The sequence below is a fragment of the Lichenostomus cassidix genome, chromosome 3, assembly GCF_008360975.1.
Source record: "Lichenostomus cassidix isolate B80296 chromosome 3, HeHo_3.0, whole genome shotgun sequence".
Classification (NCBI taxonomy): domain Eukaryota; kingdom Metazoa; phylum Chordata; class Aves; order Passeriformes; family Meliphagidae; genus Lichenostomus; species Lichenostomus cassidix.
Window position 1 is genome coordinate 88768814 of NC_139483.1, and position 8724 is coordinate 88777537.

The 8724-nt window shown below is 36.6% G+C and overlaps 1 long non-coding RNA gene across 1 annotated transcript; it reads right to left on the bottom strand.

Moving 5' to 3' along the window:
• Positions 1 to 4507: 4507 nt before the first annotated feature.
• LOC146440186 (uncharacterized) lies at positions 4508 to 6995 on the bottom strand. The gene is made up of 2 exons (XR_014851071.1): positions 6715 to 6995; positions 4508 to 5948 (listed from the first exon to the last, which is right to left on the bottom strand). It is a non-coding gene; the product is annotated as an uncharacterized LOC146440186 (long non-coding RNA).
• Between the last annotated feature and the right edge of the window lie 1729 nt (positions 6996 to 8724).

The window sequence follows — 8724 nt, forward strand, 5'->3', positions numbered from 1 at the left end:
TCAGTGGAAATAATACATAGAAAAAGGATTTAAAGAAAAAAAATTAAATAATAAAAAGCAGGTTACAACTACCAACACACTAAGATTCTTGGTTTTTTGCTGTGTCTGGGACCATTCAGTTTCCTATTAGAAAGCATGAGTAGACAAAATGTGGTTACACTGGAAGGAAATAAATGTTAATAGGAATACTGATGGAAAGATGTGTTTTTTTCATTTCATACCATATTTAACGAAGCATCCAAATAGAAATTTAGATATGCTAATGTACACGTAGCTTCTTTCAGAGACAAATAATGTAAATGGTAATATAAATGGTAAATTTCTTGCTTTTGCAAACCTACTGCTGCGTGAATGTCAAAGAACTTTTAATATCTTGATTCAACACTGCTGAGTATATTTTGGTAATGCTATTAGTATCTTTAGTTAATTTCATGATAAATGATCTAAAAGATGTCAGATGCAAAAATAATTTCAAGGTGTCCTTTCTCTCCTAAAAGAAATGTGCCTTTTTAGAAACAAAAAGAAAGAAACAAAAGAGACCACTGGCATTTGTGTGTCTGTTGAATACATCCATAGCTTGTGAATGCTACAGAAATTTTGCAGAAAGCAAACATAAAGGCCTAGGTAAAATGGTGAAGAGAAAGCTTGGCTTTGTTCTGTCTTTGCTTGCAGTTTGTATTGGTTTAAAACTTGCATATACTGAGCTTTACACATTTCAACCACAGTAGAATAATATTTAAAAAGTGGGAAATAGCACAGTAAGTTTTGTTTCAGTCAGTTCAGGCATGGTCTAAGACTGCATGAAGAGAGAAAAGGGAGCATCGTCCTTGCTACATCAGGCAGGGGGGGTATGAGTGTCTGATCCTTAACTCCCAAAAAGCCATTTCCACCTTTTGTTTATCAGAGGAGAGATCCAACATCGTTTGCATCTGAATTGGATAGCTGCAACCAGCAAGGGAATTATAAATAGTTATTTTTTTCAATGTTAATATTTAATCTGATAAAATTAGGTTATTATAATTAGCATGTTCCTATACTGAACTTCAGATGTTTGTATTTTTGATGCTAATAAGTATTCTGGGAGAGACTAGATGGCAATGATATTACTTGTATTTTATTTATTCATTTTATGAGATTAAATGGAACAATTATATTGTCTGGCTTATGAAATGTCTTATTCCAACTTAAAGTTTTAAAGGAGTTAATACTCTTGGCCATAAATACTTGCAAATACATTTATAAAAACTTAAGAAATAACATTTTGTTGTTCTCATTTTGCCCTACTTTTTCCTCTACTCTTTGAGAGTATTTAGCAGGTTATTCAAATTACTATGTCTTGCGGTGCATTGCAAATGGTTACTTGTACAGTTTGGTCTATGGGGTTACTTAGATTATTTGGTCAGTCATGAACTGTCAGCAAGGATATCTCCCTAGAGAGAAAGAGGATGCCACAGTGGACATATGTGAGATCTCTAGCTCAAGACATGGTGAGGAGATAAGGTTGTAATGCTGCGCAAAATGATGAAATGAACTTTTTTTTTCTTTACAGAGAGATGTTAATGAATTATTCAGGAGTTTTAAGGTTAGGGTTTGGGTTTCTTCTTTTGTGAGGGCATGAGATGTCAAAATGATAAATTTGAGTCATATATTAAGTGATAACAAGTAAAATTTGTAAAAAACGTGGCCCATCTGACATTATTTTACAGCTGCAAAATATTCTGGAATAAAAATATTCTTATCAATTTTAGCTTAAGGTGCTAAATCAAGTTTCCTTTCAATGGTTTACTTTAGGAAAGCATACAAAACCTGCTTTTTGGTTCTGTGAAAGAGAAGAAATTTATCAGATTTTAATTTATTGATATAGATGTCTTACCTATTACTGAACAGTCTCAATAATGGAGTTTTTTTAAATAATGTCTCTTTAACACTTATTTTTATGTCTTAGGCTCAGGCCATATCACTATACTTCTTCCTTTTACAAATTCTTTTAAGTCATCTATAGACATTCCAAGCAAAATTTACCAATCCTTGCATGAAACTATTTCCCTATCCATAACAGAGTAAGAGAACGGTCACCATTAACTTAAGAAATAAAAACTATTTCAATCATACTGCAGGAGGAAGCCATCTAAAGGGAATATTCTCCATCAATGTTCTTAGAGCAGAAATACCAAAATGAGACTGAACCCAAATGAGCTTTTTTTTCTATGTACTCTTTTGGGTTGGCTCTTCATTTGGATTTTCTTTCTTACGCAGTAAAGTAACCATGGTTGTTAGCTTCAATTACTGAATTTATCTGCAGAGGAGACATTGTCTGTAACTTGATAAGGTTGTCCCAGGTTAAATGAGCGGGACTTACTTTGGCAAGAGGATTATATCAATCCACATTTGCAAATGTTAATTTCATGGGGAAAAGACCTACAAAAATTATTTCTATCTAAGCCTTTAGATGAGTTACAATGATTCTTTTCCCTTCCCTCCTGGCTTATGGATTTTTTTGCAATTAGAAGCCAGACTCTCTGAACTAAATCAAAGCTGAATCAGTTCTATAATAAGTCTATAATAATCCCAGAGGCTCTGCACTCTGGGATCTGGTCTCAAGTCTTTAGGTAAAATCCTAGTGCTGGTACTTTTTATGTAGAATGTTACACAGTAGGAATAAACATTAGAGTGTCCAATATGGAAAAAATCAGTTTCTAAGTGCAGGCAAAACAGAGGTTAAATCTTCATCTCTTCTTCCTCCTCTGGCGGAATGAAACAAATCCAGCAGGAATGGAAAAAGAAGATTGTGAGCTGCTACTCAGTAGAAGCAATCACTGATTAGGGTAACTGACACCTTAATGTGGCCTCACCTTACTGTAACACACACCTCATCACGTAGACTCATCAATAATTTTTGAAAAATGATGTAATTTACAAGGTTTTTTTAAGTGGGAAATTTTTAATGAAAATGTTTTTATATTGTTGTTGTTGGGATTTTTCTTTTGTCTGTTTGTTTGTTTTGTCCAAACACCAAATATCTGGCTTTTAACAGCCTGAATTTATTACCCTATTACTGATCTGGAGACCAATAATATATTGACAAGGTGCCTTTGAAGAACATATGCATTCACTTGCCATTAATGGTCTCTGTAAAAGCCAGCAGACAGGAAGATCTCTATGAAGAACACACCTCTCAGATACATAATTTTTAAAATATTGCAACTGCAGATTTGTAGCTTCAACTCAGTTGATTTCCTAGGATAAAAAGGTTTATATGGATAGAGGAATTAGCATTAAGAAAAGGGGAATCTCAGTGATTTTCAGATAACCTGAAGAGCAGCCATTAAATGTTTCCCAAGTGCCAGGTAACTGAACAAAAGCAACAGTACCAGCTAGCAGATGAATAAGGATGCTCTGCAGATAGGATGTAAGGAGCAGGATGATCAAATTGGGTACTTGCAGCCAGTAAATGCATCAGAGAAATTGCTTCCTGCAATGAAAACAGGTTGACATCTTGTGCATTTGTAGATTCTTGTGTTTTCATAGGATCAAAAGATAATTCAGGCCAGAAGGGACCTCTGATCACCTACTCCACCCCCTACTCCTGTCTAGCTCATTCTTTTAAAGATTCTTTCTAAGTTATCAGATAAGGACTTGGCTTTTTGTTTGCCTCAGGTAAATTTGGTTTTTTCTCTAAGCTCCTGCCACTCTGAAAAGATGGCAGAGTATGTGGGAGGGCACAGAGTGCAGTTCCTGTCCACGCTGGGAGACATGAAGTTACTCAGTGTTAAACCCTTATATCTATTGCTGGGGCATATAATGCACAGACTAATTTCACAGAATCATCTCTTCTCTCAACGTCAGTTATTTTCAACAGAACTTATGGAATCTCTTCTGTATGGTGTATCCTTCAGTTAAGATGGCAAATAGGAATATTTTATGAGAAAGTATTGCAATAACTGTCACTTCCCTGGCTTTCAGGAGTGGGTGATTGCAACTAAATGTTTGCCAAAGCTCATCTGTTGTTGTTTTTATCTTCTTTTATTTACCAGACATTTCTAATGCTTATTTTTTACTACATAGTCCCTTTTAATTTAAGCCAAATTTTATTCAGTGGCTAATGTTGACTCTAAGCACCTCACTCAGAAATGAGAAAGTTGTGTCACGGTGTTCCAAAAGTGACCATGCATGTGACAAAAATACTTTGCTTCTATCAGCTTTAGATTTCCAACTCTTATTTTCCTAGGATGACCTATTTCTTGTGTTATAAAGGCTTAGCTCTTACAGTGCATGATTCATACTGTGTGATTTGTGACGGTTTCATATACCCATATCCCACGTCCTCTTACTCATCAGCTTTACAAAACCAAGCAGTGAAATCCTGACCTCGTTGAACTCAGTGGGAGTTTTGACATTGTCTTCAATAAGACTGGGATTTCACCTAGGATCTTTGTGGCCTTTAAATGAAAGAGCATTTGGTCTTTTCTTTTTGGAGGAGGAGGAAGAGCACTGAGACACAGAGTGATAGTATTTATTATTTAATTAGATGTATCTCTTCCATTTGTGAGACAAAGCAGTCAACAGGATCAGACAGGACATAAAGGTGAAGTAATCAGAATTTACTAGGTTGGGAATATGTTGGCTGGAATCTGCATAAACATTTCTTTTCCAGTATATGTAAAGATCTGGACTTAAGAAACCATATTGACTCATTTGGCTTGCCAGCTTATTTATAAGCATAAATTAGTTACAAAGAAAATATAATTTTAGTCTCTAATAAAAAAAAGCCAGGCCTGGTTAATCAAAGTTTTAAATTAATCAGAGGTGAAACAATGTTATCCAGAGCTTTAATTTAAGCTTGAAATTATTATAGTTTCCATTCCCCATTCATTCCTTTATGTCCCATGACTGATGCATCACTTTCTTTCCTCCTCGGGAGTGTGAACACAAGGAGTGAGAGCCCCTTTCCTGCTGGGTTGCTGCTGGAGAGCTTTCAAAAACTCCTCACAGTATTTTGTATACTGGACTGCAATGCAGAGGCAGTGAAATGTATATAGGGTTTCAAAGATGGGGAAAAAAAAAGTACAGGTTCATACTTCAAAAGTAGGAAGTACAAATCTAAGAAGAGCCAACAGTGCTGGCTGCATGCTCAGCACACAAGAGTTGGCCAGTGCAGCCATATTTCTAAAACTGATGTCATCACCAGGACCACACTCTAAAACACCCTGCTGGAGCATGCTAGCAGGAGGACTGCTCCACTGTCTGCATGCTGATGGCAAATTGCTGCTTGGCCAGTCCTATGACTGATTCCATATTTTCAGTCCCTTTTCTGTTTGTAAGTCTGTTCTTCAGAAACTGAACCTGAATAGCAGTGCTCTGTTGTTGAGCTAACACATAGAAGTCACATCTGACAGTAGTAAAGAAGTGTCAAAATTGAGCCTTAGAATTAATACAGCAAAATATGCTTTCAATATTTCCCTCAATTCCCCAAACACAGTCAGAGGAGTTTTATCTTGCATGATTAAACAATGAGCAGCATTCAGCATGAGGTAAGCAAGCTGCCAGCAGCTCCCTGAGCTGAGTAGGTTGGTTTCTATTCCTTCATCTGTTTTGCAAAATTACATTGCTCTGTGACTCTATCACTCTTCCCATGCTCTCACCCTTCTCTATTCCATTCCATTCACACAAATTTTGACAATTATCTTCCCTCAACCACACACATATGCATAGTATGTATATAAGTACCTCTAGGGCTTTATTAAGTTTAGTTACGTACTAAGCCTCTGAAATGCTAAGGTTTATCTTATGTTACAGATAGAAATGGAATTTCACAGATAACAGATTTTGTTTGCCTCCCTTGAGAGCCAGGACAATAATGTGCTGTACAAAGCCTCCTCTCATTGTGCCTTACAGAACCCAGGAAACCCTGGAGTGGTAGCAAGATTGGTCTTCCTCTCTCACAAAAGCTGAATGAAAAAAGAGAAAGTAAAAGTCCAAAAGAAGTACTGAAAAAGCCCAAAAGAAATGTTAAAGAAAATAAAAAACTTATTTAAGACCAATAAGGAAGATATTTTCCTGTACTTTAGTGAAGAATTCTTATGTTAACATAAATGCTGCACTTAAAAAAAGAAAGAGACCTGCTCTTATAACATACTTACTTAGACTCAATATACTCGGAATTTATGCAGGAAGGTTATAATCTACATAATAAAGGGGAAACCTGCCACTATTTTACATCTCTTTTGTCATGAGGCTTTAGCAAAAGATGGATGCTATATTCCTCTTCTCCTCTGGAAACTATCCCACTGGCCAGTGACTGAAAATGTCACCAGATAACATATGTTGATTTGATGGAATGGTGTTTGGATTTTGGGGCTGCTTCTTCTTAAATGACTGTTCAAACTGTTCTGGCCTTTCTCTTACAGTCAGGTCAACTTTCCCTGCTCCAGTGCAGATACTACTCAGTTGATTCTGAGTGCCAATCCTACAAATGTGTGTGACGTGTAGTGCTCTGCCAGCAGCTGGGACTGGTGACCTGGTGGGCCATGGTGAAGAGCCCCTTCTCACACTGCAGAGCACGATGAGGGGTGGGATCCAGGCACCCAATCCCTCACTCCTGTTACCAAAGGCAATACCCAAGGGACCAGAAACAGACCTTTGGTGTTTGTAGGTTAAAAAGCTCAGCAGTTTGATTTGACCAAAGAAGTCAGAGTGTTTGTCTTATCTAGGTACCTTCAGTGTCAAGCAGCAGCTGAATAAGAGAGACAGGATCAGGTTTGGAGCTTAACTCCAAATTCAGCTGAAATTCTATACTCATCTTGATTGCTGGCTCCACTGATTCTCCATGATGTGGAGAAAAGTCTTCACTCTGTCTTTACAGTTTGGGGAGAAAAAGATATTGCCATATCTTGTAACCATTGTAAGGGCTTGTGTCAAAGCCCTAGAGTCAGTTAGAAGTCTTTTTATTGATTTGACTAAACTAAATTCAATTACATATGCTTCAGTGACTTTTAATAAAAATTCAGCTCTTTCCCCTAACAGTTTCCTGATTAATATTGCTTGTAAGATTGAGATCTTGCCTTTTAAGGTTATAACAAACCAAAGCTTTTCAACTCTCTGCAGTGCTTTGACAGCTTCTATTCCCAGATTGTCCTGTTAGACTCAGGATTCAGACACTAACACTCCACAATATCTTGTTACCTGACTTTCCTGGACTGGAAGCATGCAGTGTTTTTATAGGAAGATGTGCATATTTCATCCTTCTTTTTGGGGCCCTGGATAAAGAAGAAAAGAACATTCAGTGGCCTACAGCAAGCCTCAAGAAGTTTCTGGAGTCAGACATCCTTGCTCCCAACTGCAGATACTCTCTGGAGAGTGTGTGGCAATGATAACAGGGAGAGGAAGCAGGAAACAAGCCCAGATCCTCTCCTAGGGATACATTTCACATTAGCAGTGGATGAGAAAAAAGGAGTAATGACTTTGGGAGCTTGACCTGTATGCAAGACTCAGCCTTATCATCTAAGAGATTTAACCACTAATTCACTGATTCATATTCCTCGCTTGTTTATCCTCTAAGTCCTAAGTGTGCTTTTGATTCTGGCACTTAGACATATAAGACATACTTAGTAACATAACAGCTATCTGAGGGGCTCAAAATGATAATTGTTTTGACCTATCCCACAGTGATGGTGGTAGTTATTCAGAAATCACTCCAGTAATTTGTACTTTTGATGTATGCCTGCTGAGCATAGCCCTTATCTTTGACCTTGGCACCAATGAAAGCATGGCAGATCCCACAGGTTTTAAGACATAGATTAGTTTACTTGAAATTATTACACCAGTGACCTCTATTTCCAATAATGGAGCATATTTTCTCTATGCTATAACATCAATGGATGTTTGTATTCATCAGTTGCAAGCAGCTCTTGTAAATTCTACTATGCATTTTCCTTGGTTGCAATCAATTGCTGTCTTATTTTATGTCTTTGTTCTTATTTTGCAACGAGGGGTTGTATATGATCAGACCACAGGTTTTGTTCCATTTTGTTTACATCATTTTGCTCTCAAAACCAAAATTTACTGCACTTACATTAAAGCAGTAATTCCTACTACTGTAATGAAGAAATACTAATCATCCCTCCAACATCAGATTTTATTATTTGTACAATTTAAAATTACAGAGAAGTCCTACAGGTATTTTCCATAAGTTTAGAGACTAAAACATCCCTCAGAAAACAATATAAATTGTATTTGTTATAGGTACTTTCCTTGGGGAGTTTATCTCAATCAGATGTTTTACTGTCAGAAAAGCAGAGTAATTATATTCTTTGTAAAGAGGTGGTGTCTCTTATGCCATGAGTTACCTCTGATACAACTGATATGAAAGCGCAGTTTTCTAGCTGATAGTAAGTCATGTTAATGGCTATCCATTTCAGGTATAAAACATTTGTTGGTTGTTCTTGTAATTTGATTTTCTATGTTTTCAGAAATTAAATCTTTTGTATAGGGATTTGAACTGTTGCCTAGATTGTTGTTTCTAACATTATTTGGTTTAAAAAGTAATTTAATACTGTCTGAGCATCTGGATTCATAGATTCCCAAGAAAAAGTTATTCTCCCCCTCCAGTCCCACATACAATACAGACTTTCACTAAAACACTTCAGTGTGGTTCATGTTACACATTAGTTCTTACTAGGCTGCCCTCAATTCCTTTACCATACTTTTGAGGACATGCATTTAATT